This window comes from Myotis yumanensis, unplaced genomic scaffold, assembly GCF_028538775.1.
Source record: "Myotis yumanensis isolate MYYU_CA2020_CCGP unplaced genomic scaffold, mMyoYum1.0.hap1 SCAF_13, whole genome shotgun sequence".
NCBI lineage: Eukaryota > Metazoa > Chordata > Mammalia > Chiroptera > Vespertilionidae > Myotis > Myotis yumanensis.
The window spans coordinates 51,096,521-51,119,990 of record NW_027223764.1 but is presented as its reverse complement, the minus strand read 5'-3'; the positions used below and the strand labels follow the sequence as shown (position 1 = coordinate 51,119,990).

General features: G+C 39.6%; 1 protein-coding gene across 4 annotated transcripts in view; it reads right to left on the bottom strand.

Moving 5' to 3' along the window:
* NRG3 (neuregulin 3) overlaps positions 1 to 23,470 on the bottom strand; it is a 1,067,761-nt gene that overhangs the window by 1,013,464 nt on the left and 30,827 nt on the right. The gene's annotated exons all lie outside the window — the stretch shown is intronic.

Sequence of the window (23,470 nt, the reverse complement as noted above, 5' to 3'; positions counted from 1 at the left end):
TAATCACAAGATCAGTGGCCGCCTGGGCCTGGAGAAGGTGGGGTCGGGGGCCTAACAGGGAAATGAAATGGCTCTGTGACACTGTAGTGGCAGATACATGACATTATGCCTCAGCTGTAAACCAGGGACGGAACTACACAAAGAGTGAGCTCTAATGTAAACTATAAATGTTAGTTAATGTATCAATACCAGTTCATCAATTATAACAAATGTACCACATTGATAAAATGCTTCAATTAGGGGAAACTGAGGGCAGAGATGAAAGAAAATTTTATGGGAACTCTGTTCTTTCTGATCACTTTTCTATAAACTTAAAACTGCTCTAAAAAATAAAGTATATTAATTTAAAAAAATAAATACGGACTAATAAAGAAGTATATAGTTCATGAACTTACATTATTTTATTTCACATTAATTAATAACAAGCCATACACCTCATTTGTAGAATTCAGTTAACCTCACTTTTAATAACTGAAATTCGTCATCTTAACAGAGGTGTGTTCATTTCAAGAGAACATGTGACCCAACTTTAAGTTCCAGTAAGTGGAGAGTTAGACTATGATCATTCTCCTTTATGTGAAAAAGGTAAATTACAGCAAATAGGACATGAAGAATTCAGTTCATGAACACAGGTAAGGACAGAGAGGAAGGATAAACTGGCATTCGGCTTCTAAGTACTTCTTGATTGGCTCCGACGTGTGTATTTTGGGTCCAGCCCAGAGTAAATAAATAATATATAATCATGTTCCTCCTCTACTTGATAAAAAGAATTGCAAATGACCCAAAAACTCTCCAGTAACTTATTTTTATCTCTGGATAAGAGTAAGAACAATGATTCAACCATCGATTTTCATCTCTTTGGGGTTAGTTTTATTTTTAAGTCCTGACATTACAATATTGTTGCCACAAGCAGTGCTATAAAATCCAAAGCACATTAGGCCCTTTGTGCACTTTATCTGATTAAGTTCTCACAGTCCCTCTGCCAGGTAAATATTTTTACCTCATTTATACTTTTACTGAGATTCCAGCAGTTAAAACCTTGCCCAAGGACACAGTCAGCAGCAGCACCCGCTACCTGAAGATTAAACCTGAGGCTCTGTTAACTTCAGGACCCCACTCTTTCAGATACTCAACCTTGCTCATTAGCCAGCATTGTTGGTTTATTTATCAACTGAATTTGACTCTGATTGATTTTAGGGGGAAGGATTAATAAATAGGACTGCCACAACAAAAGATTTTGAAGCAAACAGGAAATCCAAAATAAGGTGCACTGTTTAATTTATATATGCACTTGTCATGTTATGTAAATTTCTCAGATCTGCTAAAATGAGCAGGATCATTAAATAAAAATCTATTTTACCCCATAAAACATTCTCAATCATGTAGAACTATATATACACTCCACAGCGATATGTAAAACTAGCCTGACATTCTCTCCTTTGAGGTATCATGACGACCCTTTCTTCTACAGATTTTTCATAAAATGGGAGAAAATTGCATTTACATCCTAATCTTACTGCTATTTATGCAATGGCTGATTTTCCTGTGCTGAACGTGGTCCTTCAGCACACACTTCTCCCAGAGCCTTTGTAATTCTGGCCTCTTCACCTTTCAGGAGAGAGCTGCACAAAAGAGTCATCACCTCTCCCTGATGTTTAATCAGGACTCAGCATGCTCACATCCTTTCATGGCAGGAAATCAAAGCCCCTTTCTTCAAAAACAATAAAACATGAAACAGAAGGATCCATCTGTCAATCAAGACAAATTTCCCTTAAAAAAACACACAAGATCCTCAAAGAATAAAAAGCTTTCACACTAATTAATATCCATTAAAGCTCCCACCAGTTTAAAGGCTTGAGCAAAGTCAAGAATTATCCAGTTAATTCAAATCCAGATGCTTTTGCATCACTCATCTGGACTGACAGGAGAAAGGACTTCCCTAAGAAGGACTGGGATAATTAATTTCAATTTGCACTTCCTATTTGCAAGCACAACCTCAGTATGTCAGTCCTCGGAACTTCCTATGACATTGCCATCCATTATTCCCAATCACACCTAACTCCGCACACATCCGTTATTTACTCCCATAGCCCCATGCACGGACATAGGTCCTGGAAACACAGAAATGCTCACTTCATTCTCTTGCTTTTGAACAGTGTACAGTCCATTGGAATTCTGCTTCCTGAACAGTGTCCCACATCCTCTGTTCTCTTACACATACTAAAGGCAGTCTCACTAGGCCAGAGGTTCCCACATCTTGTGCCTGATTTCCCTCCACATGGAGCCTCACAAACGGTGACCTAGTCTCAGGACAGGCCGCTGTATCTTTTGACGGCTCTTTCATGTTGACAGTTGCCAGCATAATTGGTGGTAACGCCTGCATGCAATTTATTAGGGAATTTCTTTGGGGCCTGCAGGGCAAAGAGGAAGGAACCTTACAGTGGGCAAACGATAATTATTTTGTCTAAGTACCTATGAAGCAAATGTACAGGGGACTAGATTAGAATAAAGCTTAAAATCAATTTGGTATTTTTAAAGACTGTTCCCCTTTTAGGCAATTTTCCCTATCACCTGTAAATATTTAATATGCAAATGTCACACACATCTCTCCTCCCTCACCCCCAATGTACATAGAAGAATTATAAAACAGTAACTACTGAATAGATAGTCCATTCAACTTAAGAACTTTACATATCGTTGGGAATTCTGGCCATCTTCCTTTAATAACACACCTTCTTTCATCCAAATAATACCAACAAACCAAGAGGCAAACTAGAAAAATGTCCCAAAGCCTATAATATTACTTTTGAACTATTGTCAAAACCCTAAAACTAACTGCACAATGGAAACTCAGCATTCTAACACTGCACGTGTGGATGGCAATTTTAACCAAACCACTGGGTTCCTTCACCCAAATATGCTTCCCAAAGTAACTCACGCTTCCAAGAACTCTGAGCAACTCTACACACACAGGTGACATGATCGGAGGTATAACTTAGAGCAGTGGTTCTCAACCTTCCTAATGCCGCGACCCTTTAATACAGTTCCTCATGTTGTGGTGACGCCCAACCATAAAATTATTTTCGTTACTACTTCATAACTGTAATTTTGCTACACTTATGAATCGTAATGTAAATATCTGATATGCAGGATGTATTTTCATTATTGCAAATTGAACATAATTAAAGCATAGTGATTAATCACAAAAACAATATGTAATTATATATGTGTTTTTCGATGGTCTTAGGCGACCCCTGTGAAAGGGTCATTCGATCCCCAAAGGGGTCACGACCCACAGATTGAGAACCGCTGACTTAGAGAGATGATTTTAAAGAGTCAAACTTGTAATCTAATTGAAAGAAAATGGAAATGGACAATTAGACTTAGGAAACTTGATAAAACCACACATGTAAAAATAGTAAAGTCTCATACGATTTCCTAATAAAATGTAAATTACCCAAACAACTAGAGATATTAGAACACCTGAGAAAGCCAGTAACCATTGAAAACATTTTTCGAGCTATGTAATTTGTAGATAGTTTTTATTATGGAATGTGTCAAATATGTATAGAAGTGAAAAAGTAGTAAGGAACTAACTGCCATATACTCCAAGTTTCACATCACTCCTGCAGACTTGCCCCACACCGTCTCTGAGATTATTTTTAAGCATAACCAAGGCATTCTATAATTTTGTCAGTAAATAATTGGGAATTGGGACATTTGAAAATGTTTTCTAAGGACTACCATTCCAAAACCTGCTCATGGGTGAATTTTTTCAAACATCTTACTTTCTAAAGCATAGGAAAGGATGAAATGGTTTGCAAATTGGGCAAGAATCCAGCATAAATTAATGCCAAAGCCAGAACCCCCCAAAAGATAGAAAAACAGTACTAGAGATGAATATTTCACATGAATCAAAATACAAAATCCTAAATAAAAATCAATAACAATCATATAATAATACAAGGATATTACAATAGTAAGATTTTTTTCAAAATGAAAATGTCAATACGAGGTATTTTAAACTTAATCTCTAATATCACTAAGTCATAAAAGAAAAAAATCCCAAGAGATGACAAAAAAGCCTTTGGAATATTTCGACATTTATTCCTAATTTTAAAATGTCTACCAAAATAATAATAATAAGCCCTAGCCAGCTTGGCTCAGTGGATAGAGCGTTGACCTGCAGACTGAAGGGTCACAGGTTTGACTCTGGTCAAGGGCATATGCCTGAGTTTCGGACTTGATCCCCAGTAGGGGTCATGCAGGAGGCAGCTGATCAATGATTCTCTCTCATCATTGATGTTTCTATCTCTCTCTCTGTTCCTTCCTCTCTGAAATCAAAAAATACATATTTAAAAATATACATATAAAATAACTATAACAATAATAAGCATTTTTCTAATATTACACTGGATGGTTTAATATATGTGGCATTCCATTTAAATTTAAATGAGACAAAGATATACAAATAAATACTTAGGAATATATTACATAAGGATTTATTAATTGAAGGAAAAAAACATTTTTACTAAAGGGTAGAAAAGAGGACTTGAATATACAGAACTACAATATAGTGAGAAATAACATTACAAAGACACAGTCCTCAAATTTATAAAAATATCACCTCCACTCAAAGTGCCACTAGAATTGATATGGAAGTTTTAACAAATAAATTTCATATGGAAAAGTAAAAACAGAGCATTTTAAAAAATAGTGTGGGTTACTAGATATTGAAAATTCATCTTACTGTTACAGTGTGTGCCACTAACAAGGAATCCTAAATAATAAAAGCCTAATATGCAAATTGACCAAACTGCTGTACAACCAATGGAATGACTGGTCACTATGATGCGCCCTGACCACCAGGGGGCAGACGCTCAACACAGGAGCTGCCCCGAGCCTGCAGGCCCCAGGCCAGCCAAAACAGGTGCCAGCAGAGGTCCCCCAATTGCCCCACTAGTTGCCCCACAGAGGGAGGTGACCGGTGGTGGCAGCAGGGGGCGGGGCCGGTGAGTTGGCATCGATGTGGGGTGGGGCCGGCAGGCAAGCTGGCCAGCACAGCCCCCCTGATCACCCACCGGTCGCCTCCCACAGAGGGAGGCCACCAGAGGCAGCGGCAGGGTGATTGGTGGGCGGGACCGGCCAGTGAGTGGGCCAGTGCAACCCTCCAATTGCCCCACAGATTGCCCCACAGGTTGCCCCACATATTGGCCCCGATCACTGGCCAGGCATAGGGACCCTACCTATGCACGAATTTTGTGCATCAGGCCTCTAACGTAACAATAAAACAGACTAGATATTTATAAACAGTCAAAATTGTACACTGGATTCTTTATTCTCATCAAAAGTAATTTGACAAACATTAGAACTTAAATGTAAAAAATGAAATCATAAGCATACCAGGCAAAAATACAGATTGATATTTGAGTAATTAGGGAGTGGGAGACGTCTCTGTTAGGAAGCCATAAACTGTACAGGAAAAAAAGACTAAAATACTGAACAAGGGAAAAAATCTAAATATTAAAAGAAAGAATATCTGAACCAAAAATAGGTATGTGGCAGAGATGGAGTTATTATTCTTAATATATTAAAATATTTATTAACATATATCATACTGAATGTATCAAATCAAGTAAGAAATACTTTCAAAACAATATGGGTATTTATGAGTAACAAATCATAATTAAGAAAATATATATAAATAATAGAAAAGACAAACAAATGAAAAAATTAAAACATTAGTAATTAGGTTGGGGAATTAGCATGATAAATAAAATTCCATTTTCCTCCATCTAAGTAGCAATGTTTTCATTTTTATTTTTTTATGTCTCGTTGTTGGCTAGGGGTCCAAGAAGGAACACTTTCATATATTCCCATTTGACATAAATTGATACAAATATTCTCAAAGCAACTTGACAATGCATATCAAAAAGGTGAAAAATGTGACTGCCATTTAACCACAAAATATACTGGCATACTCCTAAAATTATCCTTGAAAAAGGGGTGTTATTAAAATATATGTGAGAAGAAAAGATGTTCATAAAATCCTTAGTGGATAAAACAGACTAAAAATAAATGATCCCCTGTTTTATAAATTATAATGAATGTCTTCTTACTGATGTCACAATATTACTCATAATATTGTAAATTTGGAATTACATGTAAAAATAATCATTGCAGTTAGCATTTGGGGGTTGGCATAATTGCAGATTCTTTGAGTTTCACTTTGTTTCAAAATTTTCTGGATTTGATATGCATGTGTTTGGGGGGAGAAAATTTTAAAAACTAAAAGTTCATAACAAATAAATGCCACAAAATATTTATTGTAAAAAATGGATTAGAATGTTTATTAAACCGGGTGCCCAGTGATCCGTGGTTTGGAGGAACAGGACTGGGGGGTGTACACCACATGGAAGGAGGTAGATGGGGGTGACAAGCAGCAGAGCATTCTTCAGAAATTAAGTCAACCAGAGTGAGCCTCTCTTCCCCTTTCCTTTCTGGTCGGGGGTGCCAGGGTTGGGGGAGTGACAAGATTTCCAGTCTGACCAAGCAGTGGCAGGCGATGCAGGTGATAAGTAAGATCTCAGCTCTCACAGCTCTCCTTTCTCCCAGAATACACTGCCCAACTCTACAGAAGCCTCTGACAGCAGCATCCTCTATGCCTCAGGTTCTTCAATTCCACCAACTTCTGGAGCTTGATATTCCTTCTGCCTTGAGGCGTGGCTTACAATGTTATTTTTATTGATATTTGATTTTTTACACAGTCCTGTCTTTGTCTATTGTGGCCAGCAGTGGTGGTAAAAGAAAAGCAAATCAAGAAGGAAACCTCTAAAGAAGGCCCTGTGGGGAGTGGAACACAGTTTCCTGCACGTTGCCCTGAACGGTTGTGCCCAGCCCTGGCTGCCTCTGTCTTCTCCCAACACTGCCCCTCAGACCGAATCTGTGGGGCACCTCTGGATGTTCTTGTGAGTCACACTTTGCCTGGCTCCTAAGTCTTTCAGTTGCCTTGGTTCTGGTGCCCTAAACTCTTCCCAATTTTCAACATCAGCTTCCCTCCATTAAGAGGTAGAGATGTTGATCATTCACCAAATTTACACTGGCAATGAAACTAATACTGCATAAGAATCCCACCCCATCTTTTTAAATATGTCTTTATTGATTTGAGAGAGAGAGAAAAGAGAGATAGGGAAATAGAAATATCAATGAGAGAGAAACATAATGGCCACAACTGGGACATGTGCCCTGACTGGGAATCAAACTGGTGACCTCTTGGTTCATGGGTCAATGCTCAACCACTGAACCACACTGGCTGAGCTCACCCCCATATTTTTATTGATTTTAGAAAGGAAGGGAGAGGGAGAGATAGAAACATCAATAATGAGAGAGAATCACTGGCTGGCTGCCTCCTGCACACCACCTAGTTGGGACTGAGCCCACAAACCAGGCATGTAACCTGACCTTGAATCAAACCATTATATGATTCATAGGTCAACGCTCAACCACTGAGCTATACCAGCTGTACCACCCCATCTTTAATACAACACATATTCCCATACTACCTTACTTTCCCCAACTATAGTGAAGTTATTAGAAGCAACAAGTCCTTTATGATGATGATGATGATGATGATGATGATGATAATAACACCAGCCCACATTACTGAAGAATTCCTAATATGTGCTACTTACCTCATAAGTTAATGCCAGTCCTAATGAGCCTTCAAAATAAGTGGTACTACTGCCTTCACAAATTTGATAAAATCAAAGAGGTTTAAGGGGCAGATCCAGTATCAACACCTGGTTTTAGAGCTAAAGTCCATCTGGCTTTCAGAGCTCCCACACATCCTCACATCTATTGCTGATTCAACACTTTTCTCAGTCCTGTGACCCACTCCATAGCTTAGTAAGTGCCATAACCCCTTATATATGAAGCTCTAGGCCAAGTCCCTTCCATAAAAATTCTCCACTGAGCCAGACATGGATTAATAAATAGCTATTCAATGAAGAGTAAATTATTTCTCACATTTACAGCCTCAAAATACCATGGGAATGGGAGGCATATCCTGTAATTGAATCAAAACAGCATTTTTTTTTTGTTATGATGTAGTAATAGTTAATGGGATAAAATAAATGAAAAAGCAATGGGTTGTTAAGTACCGGATGCATTCCACAACTTGTTTGACAGGAAGAGGCAATGACTCCATTCACTGCTTTTAGTCAGTTAGATGCTGTGTGAGAAATACAGAAGCATGAGCAAAGTCAAGGAAACCATTAGCAGCAGGTAAAATGCAAGGGAAAATAATGGTACTTCATTAGTAAAATAAAAGAACACAACTCTATCAACAAGTCCTTGTTAGCCTTAAGCCTCTTCCTTTGACTGAATTTAAAATAACCTCCCCCATGGCAGAGCTGACTGGCAGCCATATCTGAATTTCCATCAGCATGGGCCACACTGTTCACTCTGCACTGGTGATTCCCTGAGACCCTGTCCCATCATAGTTGCAGCCCCATCCCAGGCGTTTGCAATTGCTCTTCCATATGAATGGCCTGTCCTGTATCAGGCTTCACACTTTGCTAAAATCTCTGAAACAAGCAGCAGCTGGAGTCACTGTGACCCAAACCTATCAATAAAAGGCCCAAGACTCCATACTAGCACCAGCCTGCCTTGCTTCACAGTTAGGACTAATCTGGGCACTTCCTAGCCCAATATAAGCAATAGCCATCTGCAGTGGGTGACTTTGCACTCCCAGAGCCAGTGCAGCCAGTGGACAGCTTCAGACCATACCAGATTACAACTCTACATCCAGAAGCAACACACTCAAGGATCAGACTCAGTGAGCACCAAAGCCCTACTGAAGCAAGCCCTGCCCCATAGGAGTGGTTTCCTGCACAGCAACTCTCCTACTGTATTTGCAGCTGGTCCTCACAGCCAATTGGCCTGGAGGTCAATTTCTCCCAGTGATGCCAACAGCAATCAAGGCTCAACTAGAACAAGATATTGCACACAACCCACATGTGGCCCACCTAGAGTGCCCCCAGCTCAGGTGACTGGGGAGACTGAGCCACTGGGCCCTACAGGACACCTAATACACAAGGCCATTCTATCAATTCCAGAAGACATAACAGCTCTACCTAATACATAGAAACAAACACAGGGAAGCAGCCAAAATAGGGAGACAAAGAGACATGTTACAAATGAAAAAAAAAATGGAAGCAAGCAAACTACTGGATACAGAGTTCAAAACAATGGCTATAAGGTTACTTAAGGATCTTGAGAGCTTAAAGAGACTTAATAAGAGCTTCAAGGGAATTAATGAGAGCATCCAGGGACTTAGTGGGACTTTCATTCTCTTATTGAGAATGTCAAAGACATGAAAAAGGACCAGTCAGGAATTAAGTATACACTAACTGAATAAAGAATAATTTACAGGGATCCAACAGTAGAATAGAGGATTCTGATAATCAAATCAACAATTTGAAATATGAGGAAGCAAAAAACATGCAATCAGAAGAGTAAAATAAAAAAGAAACCAAAAATATGAAGATAGTTATTATAAGGAGCCTCTGGGACAACTTCCAACAAAACAACTTTTGCATTATGAGGGTGCCAGAAGGAGAAGACAGAGGGCAAGATATTGAAAACTCATTTGAAAAATAATAACAGAAAATTTCCCCTACCTGGTGAAAGAAATAGACTTACAAGTCCAAGAATTGCAGAGAGTCTAAAACAAGAGGAATCCAAGAGGCCCACACCCAGACACATCACAATTAAAATGCCAAGGGTTAAAGACAAACAAAGGATCTTAAAAGCAGCAAGAGAAAAGCAATTAGTTACTTACAGGGAGCACCTATATGACTGTCAGCTGATTTCTCAACAGAAGGCTGGGGTCAGAGTGAGAACCAGGTGGAGGGAGGGCAATGAGGGGAAATGGGGGCCATCTGTAATACTCTCAACAATAAAGATTTTCAAAAACACCACACAACAAAAAACTAAAATAATTTTTAATGATATCAATGAAAAGAAATACATGCCACAAATAGGTTATCTTTATGCTTCATTACTAACTGCTAACTCAGAGCATATAAAATATCATTTACAAACCAAAAATCCAGAAAATATAGGGTAACAGAAAAAAAAAATGGTCTTGCATAATCAAAAATAGGACTGCCTTATGTGAGAAATCCAAAATGCTGTCACAAATTTATATTTGTGTTTCACTTTGTCCATATACTATAAAAAAAAAAACACAAGAGCTCTATCATAACTGAGTTCACTTCTGAATCAGAAGACTGCAGTTCTTTAAACCAATTCACTGGGAAACTCTAGCTCTTGATCTATAAAGAAACATTCCAAATACAACAATGTAAGGGTCAGCCTAAATCTTTTCTGGAAGACGATAAGGGAAAATTAGATAGATAGATAGATAGGTAGATAGATAGATAGATAGATAGATAGATAGCCTATGAATGGATGAATGAATGAACGAACCCACCCATTTTCAGCAGCAGGGACTGCTGGGCCACACTTTTACACAACCACTCTGTAAACATTACAATGATGTATAAAGTACATTTGAGTATGATAGAACTATTTCTTTTCCACTCAAGTCACAGCTCCATTCTGATTCCTGAGTATGGCATATGCATTTGGAGAACAAAGATAATGGACATTCCAGTAAAAGTTCTCCTTCAAGATCAACCCAAGGTCTTCCATTGGGCTGAACATTATCACTGTACAACTTTTCTCTAAACCGCGTGGAAAGGATTAACAGTGCCATGTCCCCTGAAAACAACTGGCTATGAAAACTGGTTTTCCTGCTGAAAGCTCACAGTGATTTCTGCAATATCCTAAGCTCCTGGTCTTTTCCCTGACAAGGTACAGCTTGGAAGGGGTCATGGGAAAAGATGTTTTCTACAATGTGTGAAGCCAGCACTGTGAAACTAAAGGAGAACTACCCTATGTGGTAGATAATGCATTGCATGCATACTATGAATCTTTTTTTTTATTTTATTGATCTTTTACAGAGAGGAAGGGAGAGGGATAGAGAGTTAGAAACATCCATGAGACAGAAAAATTGATCAGCTGCCTCCTGCACACTCCCTACTGGGGATGTGCCCGCAACCAAGGTACATGCCCTTGTTCGGAATTGAACCTAGGACCCTTGAGTCCGAAGGCTGACGCTCTATCCACTGAGCCAAACCGGTTAGGGCAATACTATGAATCTTTAATGCTTTAGGTATATGACTCTGAGTACTAAAAATCAGCCCACCCTTTACAACAGTTATTGCACACTGTCATCATAATCAAATGGTTTTACCCCAAATTTACTTTGACAATAATTTATACGAAACAGTTCTCTTATTTTGAAGGAGGCAAAATATATTCATTTATTCATTTGTTATTTTGATTCATTTATTAATTTCATCATTCATTTATCTGTCTGTCCATCTAGCTATTTAGCTCATCCACTTGACACATATTTGAGCAGCTCCTTTATACAAGGCACATGTAGGGGCTGGAGAGGAAAGCCAGATAAAACATGTTTGTCTATAACTACAATCAAAGGAGAAGGTTATTATGCACCACGAGATGTGTAAATTGTTTAGGGAGATCAGAGGAAGAAGACAAGAATTCCAAATGAAGGGTTTGAAGTAGGACTCTTTATATAAAGTAGCATCTAAATAGGTTCTTGAATAAGTTAAATGATGTAAGTGCATTTAATAATTTAATTTCAATTTAACCTGGCTAAAATCAGACAATACATAATCAATCTTCTCCATTAATCCAGGTACGTGTTTATAATCTGTGACTAGTTATTTGTGTTTTGAGCCCTGGTACTAATGGTTCAAAACACAATCTGAAGATTGTCTAATCTGGAGAACAATGTAGCCTGAAAACGTAAGTTTTAGCTTTGGATAGAAATGGGACAAAGTCTTGATTTCACCACTTAATGTCCATGCAGTCTTGGGCCCATTTCTTAAAATTTCTGTATTTCTATTTCCTCATCCATTAAATGGAATAATAGTGCCTACTCGGTGATATTTTGTCAACAAATCAACAAATTAAAAGTGCTGGTGAGGATGTGGAGAAAAGAATACCCTAGTACACTGCTGGTGGGAATGCAGACGGGTGCAGTCATTATGGAAAACAGTATGGAGTTTCCTCAAAAATTAAAGATGGAACTGCCATTTTACCCAGTGATCCCACTTCCAGGAATATATACTAAGAATCCTGAAACACCAATCAAAGGAATATATGCATCCCTATGTTCATAGCAGCACTATTTACAATAGGTAAGATCTGGAAACAGCCCAAGTGCATACCAGTAGATGAATGGATAACAAGACGTGGTACATTTACACTGTGGAATACTGTGCAGCTGTAAAAAATCTCTTACAATTTGAGACAGCATGTGTGGACCTGGAGAGTATTAAGTTAAGCAAAATTTGCCAGCCAGAGAAAGACAAGTTCCACATGATCTCATTCATATGTGGGATATAATGAACAAAATAAACTGAAGAACAAAATAGACCCAGAGACCTGAGCATGGAACAGACCTATAAATCTCAGAGGGAAGCGGGTGGGGAGAGATTTACCAAAGAACTTATATGCAGATATGCATAACCCATGGACACAGACAATAGTACAGTAGGCCTAGGGATATGGGGTGGGTATGGGATAAAGGGGATCACCGGGGGAAAAGGGGGACATCTATTAATACGTTCAACGATGGATATAAAATTTTTTAAAGTACATAAAACTTAGAATGTTGACTGCCACAAGTAAACACTTGGTAAAGACAGTATTATGATGACACATTGCTAGTCTGCCATCCTCACCTCAAATCCAAACTGACGCCTGTCAATGGCAACACCTGCCCCTGTACTAGAGTTTGTGCTCATGGCTGACTTCAGTCCACATATTAGTTTTCTGTCTAGCATCTAAATCGTACACTATTTCTCTTCAAGGGAAGTCCCATAGGTTCATACTCTACCTTGATTTCACCTGCTTTTGGAAAATGACTAATGCTTTGTGATGCTACCCAGAGATCCCCAAAGCCAGTGTCTTCTATTTCACATAGCCTATGATTTCAACTGGGGTGATCCAAGCTACCCTTCAAGTTTTTGAACACTCATATCCATCTGATTCAGCAAGTAACAGATATACAGAAACTTCATTTTATTTATATTGCTTATCTTTTTTATACTTTAATTCATTAACTGAAATTTAAGTTCTATGGTCACATAACCATAACATGGTAAATTATACAAATATCAGATGCCTGATAATTATTTACTGAGTGTAAAAAGCTGTTACAGGGAATTGGCACTTTCCCCTATGCGCCAGGTTGGTAAGGAATATACTAGACCCATGCTGTCCAATATGGTAGCCACCAGTCCACATGTGGCTAATGAGCACTTGAAATGTGACTCATGTGATTTGAGATGTGCTATAAGTGTAAATTACTCACCAGATTTTGAATACTCAGTACACAAAATAAATGTAAAATAGTCCATTCATAATTTTTGTATTGATTACATGTTGAAATATTATTTTAGCTACATTGAGTTATATCAGATATACCATTAAAGTTGAGTTCGCCCTGTTCCCTTTTACTTTTGTAACATGGCTCCCGGAAAACCTTGAGTCACACGTGTGGCTCACATACGCCTACTGGGCAGCGCTGAGCTGAGGGAGTCTCTCATCCTAATGGAGATGCACAGGCCTGAGAGCGAGAATAGGCACTTCCTGGAATCTCACATCTCCTCTGGTTGCCCAGATGTCCAGAGCACAGAGCAACTACCACAGGTCTGTCCAGTGTCCTGGGCAGGCAGAAGGAGTAAATGTGCTCTCTCACGGGGCACTCAGGAGACTCACAGAGGCGCTGGACAAATCCCAGGGGTCACAGGACTGGGGAGGGGGGTTTCCAGCCGGTAGCTAAAGCAGTAGTCTCCCTGATTCACTGACCGGTGAGAGAACCCAACACTCCATTTTAACAGTGTCAAGTAGCTCCTTACTACTCCCAGATTCACAGCATTTCCATAGTTGAGCACCAAAGGAATTTTCAAACATTATTTGATGTTGTGGATTTTGGCGAAGAGATAAAATTAAGAGATATCTAGAGGATGGTTGACCCATTTCAAAAAAACTTGAAATTCCTAACTGCTCAACTGTAATTCCTTTACAGTCGCCTAGGACCCATATTTTTCTGTAATTTTGTATGGTCAAAAATGCAGCTGCTCCAAGCCAGCTGACCAACCATAAGTACAGAAACCCTCCTAGGTCAGCACTGAGCATCAGGTACAGTCTAACCTGGAATGGGCACCTGCTCATTTGAAGATGGAAAAGCAAAGATCTCCAGATCGAACTGATGCTTAAAATATGAGAAAGATTTCTTTATAGGGGAGCAGTGTAGCTCATATCCCAGTGCAATCCCCAAAATCACATATTTTAATATCTAATTTCCAAAGAGAATAGGCTATTAATGAAGAATAAACTGTTTTAATAAATGATATAGTATCCCAGCATAAAATATTTGCCCAAGTGATCTTAGAAAAAAATAAAGCCTGTGGCCTTCACAGGATACTACAATAACAAATCGTAACAGAAAACAGCAGCTGGTGTTTGTGTTAAGAGCTTAAAGTATATTCATATCTAATTTGAACCATCAGATATAACCTAAAAATTACCTGCGGGAGGCATTGTTTTCCCAGTTTCACAAATGACAAGACCCAAGAATTTATACCGAGTAAAGGACTAAAGCAAGAAGCAAAATTCAAGTCTCTTGAGAGCAATTTGCATATTTTTAAACAATCCCCTCAGATACCCACTTCTGTGTTGAGACTTCAATATCTGAAAGACTCAGTGGATTTGATTTTTTTTTTAAATTCTAAAATAACATGTGGGCCTCATCCTAGGGGTTGGAAATGCAATATATGAATTTGCAGTTGCATAAAGAGTTGTGTGGAAAAAAATTAATGGCTATTATTTATTGAGCATTTTATTTATTTTTCTCATTATAAAAGTAACACATGTTCATCATAAAAATATAAACAATATTTAAATAATTATAATTTCACAAACCAGAGGAAATTTCCATTGCTGACATATATGCAGAGGTGACCTTCCATATTTTCAGTCGTCCATGTTGCACTGAGAAGGAGGGAACAGTGGTTGTGATGCCCCCTTAGAAAGTCTTAGCACATGAGCCACAGCTGTTCTGGCTGGATGTTTTTCATGGAGTCATATAATCTTATACATTTTCAATCTCCTTTTTAAAGGTACAATATACTTTAAATATGTTTAAAGCCTGTTTCAATTTTTCTACATACACAGTAAAAATGTGGTCACCTTCCTGGAAAAGGAAAGGATGAAGTTCATGGAGGCCTTGCTTGCTTATCATGCATTCCAAATGGACTCGGAGACCATCTCTTACTTCTAAAGTGCTGAGCAAGGTGCTAGACCAGGACTTGGATCAGCCACGGTTCTGCCCTTAATATCTTAAAAGCTACTAATTGAACTTGGCTTGCATGAGGACACTGGAGGAGGGAGCGCCCTGGATCATTATTCCAAAGGAGTGAGGAAGACTGCTGCAGGCTTCATTCCACTGCTTCCTCACCTGAAGCTCCATAATAGCTTCTGCTAAATCACCTTTCCTGATCAAGCCCTTGGTGGTTCTCTCCGAGTACCCGGAATAAACCCAGTCATAACGGACTCAGGATGGTGCCAGGCTCTTGACTGTTTCGTCCACTTTTATCGGACTTGCCCTCCCAACGACCCCATCAGGCAGTGCCTATAAGCACCTTTGTTTTAAAGATTTGGGAATTAAGACTTGAATACATTAATCAGCTGGACTACAGATTTATCTGACTCCCATGACCAGGCTCTTAACACCACAATATTGACCAGGGGAAGAGAGTAACAATGCATCAAGTTCAAGGAGCCTGGCCTGGAAGGCACCTGGTTGACTGGATCCCTGCCAAACTTGTATCTTGTCCTCCCAGGTTCCTCTGTGCTTCAGCCCATGGTCCTTCGGATGTAAGAGTAAGCTGAGGTTGCTCCCCACACAAAACCCTTCTCACCTTTGATTATCCCTATCTGCAATATTCTTCTCCACATTCATAAGTCTCACTCATCAAAAAGTATTTCCATGATCATCCATTCTAGTACATGCTCTCTAATAGCACTCTGCTCCCCCTCCCCATAAAACATGAATGAAGTAGGTTTCAGAGCAGTCAGTGCCAAGTAATACTCTACATGTATAAAGACACTGGCATGCACCCAAATACACTCACATATTCATATACCCCGTCCAAACCCTGTAAGAAAATACAAAAAGAACAAGGAAAAACTGAGCAAAAGAAAAGTATCTGGAAAGCATTGTCCTGAGATTTTAATAATGATTTTTTTTTTCCTGGTGAATAAGATTTTGGAAATTTTTCTTATGTTTTGCTTACCTGCATTTTCCAATCCTTGGTAATTAACATACATTATTCTCACAGTACATTTCAAAAGCAAAATGGCAATTCCAAAATAAGCAATAACAAACATTTGGATTGTTTGTTTTTGTTGTTGTTGTTTTCAAGAAAACATGTTTACTTGAGCAGTTGCTTATGTTCTCCCTAAAATGGGTATCCAATGTCATGGCAAGTATTTCAGGGATCACTGTGTTGCCTTTGCCCTGTATAGGAGCTTCTCCAGAGGTCAGGGGAGAGGGTCGGGGGAAGTGAAAGGAATGGTTTTAACAATAATGGGAGCAACAATTAGTAGCTGAGGAGGAAACGTCCCACCTGATAATCTCATCCCAGAAAAAGCCACTCTGTGCAAGGGCATGAAACACACACAAAAACCAACACCCCACATAAGAGCCGCAAAGGAGACCCTGCCACACCCAACCTCACCCCGCCCAACCCTCAAAAGCACGATTCCATAGGGAGGCCGTTTCCATTGCTGTAATAGTGTCTCTTTGCCACAGCTGAGGAAAGTGGAGGTGTCCTGGGGGACTCGTTCCTGAGCACTGAGGGGAGGGGCAGGAATAGTTCCGTGCACTCCCATGACATGCGCAGCAGCAGGCTTTACATATCTGTGTAGTGCTTTACCTGAAAAGCCCATTTAAATATCCATTCTTAGCTCAAAAAGAAATGAATTCTCCACTTCCATAACTGGCATGCTTAACAACTTTTAGTCAAATGCCAAAGGGAGGCTTGGCTGATGTAGTTGAGGCAGTGAAGCCCCTAAACAACACATTGGCATCAATCCAATCAATGGGAAAGAAATGGCTTATCATAATAATGTTGATCAAATGGCACAAATTTACATTCATTCTAAGGATAAATTCCACTGATCAGCCTGGCTTTGCTTGAAGTATAAATGTTAGGGGAAAATGTAACTCATTTTAAGAAGGTGTTTATCAAAATAATCATGTTCAGCAGCTCTCACTTCCCAGAGACTCGAGCATGGGCAGCATTCATGCCCACAGTGGTGCAGCTCAGTGCCACCAGGGCAGGGCGTGCATGCTTCTCAGACCAACAGGCAACACTGGGGGTTTATATTTTGGTCTAAGAACTGTTATCACTAAATTTAAAAAATACTCCAAGTGGAACATTTTACGGTTTTCCACAGGCTATGTTTAATACATGTTATTTAATTGAGGTTAAAAATTAGTGTTGACCCAATAATCTGAAGTGCTTTTTCTTTGAAAATCATAGAGTACTCAGGACTCCAGGCTGCAAGGGCTACTTTCAAGTTACCACAGTTGAAGGGATTTGCTTTGCTGGCCTTTTCCAAATACCTGTTTGCTCTGTGTTTTGGTGGGGTTTTTTGCCCTTCATTGAAAGCTAGAGCTGGAGAACATATAGTCTTTTTCACTGGGTGTCCAGTAGGTAAACAGCAAGCGGGACAGATTATGGGGTGGGAAAGAGTGGGTGACCCATAGGTTACCGCCTGCCGCAACCATCAAATGTCCTCTCCTTCAGGATTTTAGAGTGAGGTTTTGACACTAAAAATTCTAATGAAGAAAGCTATTAGGGCAGACAAGTATTCATTTACTCACCTGAAAAGCAGTTTAGATATTTTGTAAAATTCCAGAAAGGGGGCTTTTTAATGACATACATTGCAAAGATCATGCTAACAACATATGTTTCTGAGCATGAAAAAACAAATACAATTTTGGGTCCACTGAACAATGCAAGGACAGACCATGTAAAAATTTTATAAGAACTAAGAAAAAGACATGAAACACTAATGCAAAAAGATATATGCACCTCCACCTTCATTGCGGCAGCATCATTTACAATGGCTAAGACATGGAAGCAATCTAAATGTCCATCAATAGATGGGTGGATGGATAAAGAAAATGTGATATATATATAGAGATAGAGATAGAGATAGAGATAGAGATAGAGATAGAGAGTTGATGTAGATATAGAATGTGTGGGTAGACCTTGAGGGCATTATGCTAAGTGAAATATGGGACAGAGAAAGACAAAATACCCTAAGATGACATTCATGTGGAATCTAAAAATAAAATGAAACAAACAAAAAACCACATTCACAGATAAAAGATCAGATTGGTGGTTGCCAGGGAGGGGGTTGGGACTAGGCAACATGGCTGAAGGTGATCAAAAGGAACATACTTCCAGTTATAAAGTAAGTAAGTCCTGAGATGTAATGTACAGCATGGTGACTACAGTTAATAATCCTGTGTTACATGTTTAAAGATTGCTAAGAGATTAGCTCTTGAAAGTTCTCATCACAAGAAAATAAATCTATTTTGTATTTTGATTAGAAGCGGTGTGCCTCACATTTAAATATTACTGTTCTCTAAGAAAAACTGAAATTGCTTTGTAGACTCAAACCCTGCCTTTATTCCTAGAGAGAGGAGAGTCTGAATTGGTGTCATGTGGATACAACTAACTTCTCCCTCCCCTCACTTCTCAAAGAACCTTTAAGACATTGCCAACAGGCTATTCTTCATTACTCTGTAGTAACTCGTGTGCCAAGAACTGTTCACAGGTTTGGAGCCAAATTTGGATCAATGTGCAATGAGCATTTTTGCTACAGCTGAGTGCATATCCTGTGGGATGAAAGCCTGGGCTAAAGAACTCAAATGGAGCAGGTAAAACACTGAACAATCTCTGGGTGAGGGAGCCAGAGCCTCATCCTCTGAATGTGGGAGAACTCTGCCTCTGAGCCTGTGTGCGTGTGAGCCTGGCAACCGCCCACCCACCCTGGGCAGTGATCAGGGAATGGGGACCTGCAGTAGAGATGCAGCATTCCTTGGGGATGTGGTCAGGATAGCTTGTACTTTCCTCTTGCTTACTTTGTGTTAAATCTATTAATCTTTTTATCCCCCCCCCCCCCCCCATTTCTAGTACTTGCATTCTTTTAACTTTCATAGTTGAAAACAACTGTGCTAATCATACCTGAGTGGCTAATCTCTCTTTACTATGCCAGTATTCTGGAAATTGCCTCATCTCAAGGCAGATGGAAGGCTTCAAGAGAGTATAAGGAACCAGACCCTCTTCAGTTCACCCTGGTTGTGGGAATGTGCTAGGAAGTACTTGCCTACAGTGAAACAACCCAAAAAACCGATGTCAGATGGTCATCTTGCTTTAGCCTTACCCCCACATTCTCACCACCATCACAGCCTTACCACACCATCACTGTGACCATCGTCATCGTCTCACCCCCACTATCACCATGTACTGGGTTGAACAGTGTTCCCCACGCAAAAAAAAAAAAAACATGTGTACTTGGAACCCAGGAATGTGACTTTATTTGCATCTTTGCAGATATAATCAAGATGAGGGCATATTGACTGGAGGAAGGTGGGCCCTAAATCCAATATGATCGGTGTCCTTACCAGGAAATGAAAATCTGGAGACAGAAAAAGGCACACAAGGGAGAAAGAGGCAGAGATTGAAGTGATGAATCGACAAGCTAAGGGATGCCAAGGATGGCTGGCAACCACCAGAGGCCAGAGGAGGCATGGAAGGATTCCACTCTAGAGCCTCAGACATAGACCCACCAAGACCTTGACCTCAGACTTCTAGCCTCCAGTACTTGAAAGAAGATTTCTATTGCTTTAAGCCACACAGTGTGTGACACTGTATCACAGCTGCCCTAGGAAACTACTACTCCTCCCATCACCTCAATCACCCCCTCACTCCCACCACCATCAGCACCACCTCCCTCCTCATCGTGATGAAAAAAATGACTCGGATAACATCCTTTCAAGCCAACACTGGGACTTAGTTTTAGTGGTCAGTGGCTGACAGAACAATATGGACTCATTAAGTGCCTTAACCACCAGTGGTCTGACCCCTACTACTGGGATTACAGATTTAATGTCTCTCCTTTTTCATCCCCGAACTTCTAGTTTGAGCTTATTGTGCCCACTTCTTCCCATTCCCACACAAAGAAAAACAAAGATGGTTTGACATGATAGAGACATCCAAGATAATTCATTTAACCCCATAATCAGACAGAGCTGGGAAATGATCTCTAGAAAGAAGAAACAACTCGTATAAAGTCAGCGAATCAACTTCTAGCAAAATCAGATCCAGAACTCAGACCTCCAAATCCACCCAATCAGGGAAGTGGATGCAGGGAATACCTACTGCTGAATATTAGGAAGTGGTGTATGAAAAGTATAAACATTCCTCACCTTGCTTCCAACTACTTGGCTCATTTAAGTTTCATTGTGTCTTACCAGAAAAAAAATGTGTGGTCCTGGCCCGGAGATAAAATTACTAAAATATTCACTATGATAACAGTGGTGGTATTATTACATGATGACATTTGAGAAAGATGTTTTCTATATTAGCAATGCATAACTGAAAGTAACCCGACTGCTAAGGGGGATATCCTTTTATTTATTTATATATATATATATTCTTGATTTTTTACAGAGAGGAAGGGAGAGGGATAGAGAGTTAGAAGCATCGATGAAAGAGAAACATCCATCAGCTGCCTCCTGCACACCCCCCACTGGGGATGTGCCCGCAACCAAGGTACATGCCTTTGACCAGAATCGAACCTGGGACCCTTCAGTCCACAGGCTGATGCTCTATCCACTGAGCCAAACCGGTTAGGGCAGGGGGATATCCTTAAGATTAACTCCATATACCTATATAAAACCGAAATAACTTAGAGGTCTTCTCAAAGCAAATCTGAGGGAGAATTCTTATCAAGCAATCAGGAGGACACTTGGGAATCAGGGGAGCTGTGATCAGTATGTTAATGAAGATTATCTACATCTTGCATCTAAGCATCAACAAATTAAAGAGGGCCTGTGTTTTCAAAGCATCTGGTAAAGACAAAACTAATGATAAACACAATTAGGCATATTTATTCATTTTGTTCTTTGAAAGTCATCTCATTGTCCTAGCTTTCAAATCAGAGGGCCTTAAATGCAATCTCTGACACTGAAAATGACACTTCTAAACCCTAACTTCTGAAATCTTTGGAAGAAGAGTATTGAGGAATTTGTAATTTTTATGTGCAAACTGCGATCTCCACTATTAAAAAAATAGTAACTGTCAAGGTTAGTTCCGCAGAGCAAGATGTAATTGTGTACAATTCACTTCCACATTTAGAGTCAAAAAGAGTTAATCTACACAGTTATCCAGTTAATCTTGAGTACTTTCAGCTGAAAATATTTTAAAATAGCCGTTTCCTTAACATCAGTTCCTTTAGAAATAGTTTTATTAGAAACCTCCCCTTCTTCTTTTACCCAGCTGATACTCAGTTTCATAATGTCATTAAGATAGCACTTCTCTCACATTTAAAAATAACTATATAAATGGACTAACAAAACACACATATATTTTTAAATTTTAACCAATCAGTGAGGGATGTGCCCCTATTATTTCCTAAGACTCGATCATTGAGCACGTAATAACCTGTAATTCCCATCATCTTCCACTGTCTCAGTCTCCGCCAGAGAAGACACCACCACATACCATGATGCATTACTTTCTTCTCTTAAAATGGTAAAAATAGAACTCCGAGCTCCTAATCAGCATGCATATCAGAAGCTACTGTTTCCTTTTAGATAGTGGATGCAGGTCCTCTGCAATTCTTAGAATAAGCAAGCAAGAATTCTAAAACCAAATCTATTGCTTGTTTTGCTTAAATGTTTAATGTTCTCCCTAAATAATTCATGTCCTCCCAAAAATAGGTCAGATATGACACAGGCAGCAAATGGAAACTAGAAAATGTTTCAAATGGTGCTACTTCTCCTAAGAACACATACCCTATTAGAAGTCTAACAGGAATCTCAAATGTAGTAAGTCCCACACCAAACCACTGACTTCCCCACTACCAACCTCTTCTCCTCCAGTGGGATGGTTTCAAGGAAACAAACAGACAAAGCTCTCGCTATTCACACTAGATTTCTCTCTTTCTCTCTCTCCCCGCTCCTTAGTAATCTTTATTGTAGACACCATTCGAAAATATCTTTCAATTCAGAGCATCTCATCTGCACTTCTCTGCTCCTGCTCCAGTTCCTGCGCATGAACCTTTCACCTGGCCCCCACAAGAGCTTACCTGGTCTCCTGGCTTCCACTCCTGCCCCTCCATTGTCTGTTTTCTACACAAGACAACTAACTACACCCAGCTTGGCTATTTCCGGCAGTTTTCCATCTCTCACAGAATGAAGTCAAAATACTTGCTGTAACCTCCCTCTGGCTCGCTCTCAGAACTCGTGTGCTGTTGTTCTGTCCCCATGGCCCTTCTCTCCAGACAGGACAAACAGAACCCACATCAAGCTCTGGGCACATGCCCGTCCTCCCTGTCTAGAATGCATTTCTGCAAACACTGTCTTGGCCTCAGAACTTTCTCAAATGCTGTCTCCTCAAAGAGTCCTTCCCCAGCCACCCTGTTTAAGATAGTTCCCTTGGTAATATCACATGAATGAAGGATCAGCTCATCGTGAAAATGACAATTGTGATTTAGGATGAGATGAGAGAGCACCTGGAGAAGGAACATTTGGCTGCATGTGGTATGGAAGAGCAGGGTCTATTTTTTGTTGGAAAATAAAATTTTCCTTTTCAATGAAAATGATGATGATGATGATGATGATGATGATGATAACTACAGCAACGGTAGCCAACATTCATTGAACATATGCCCAGCACTGTTTTGGCTATTTTGTCATTCCCAATTATGGGTGAACTGCAAAATCCATTTAATCCTTACAGCCTTGGAGGTAGGCACATTTTTGTTCCCTTTTATAGATTAAGTAACTAATATACCAAGAATACCTAGAAAAGCTTACATAGCCCCAAACAAGTTAATCTGATCAACAAGGCTTTGAAAAGAAACATGACCAAACAAAATTGTCCAATGTAAGGCTATGGAAATATTGCCGTGGGTTTAGAGGGCTGCTTCCTCTAACAAAGGGAAAATGACCCAAGAGATGTGGAACCCTCTCCAAAGGCAAGTCCTAGTCATGCAATCACAA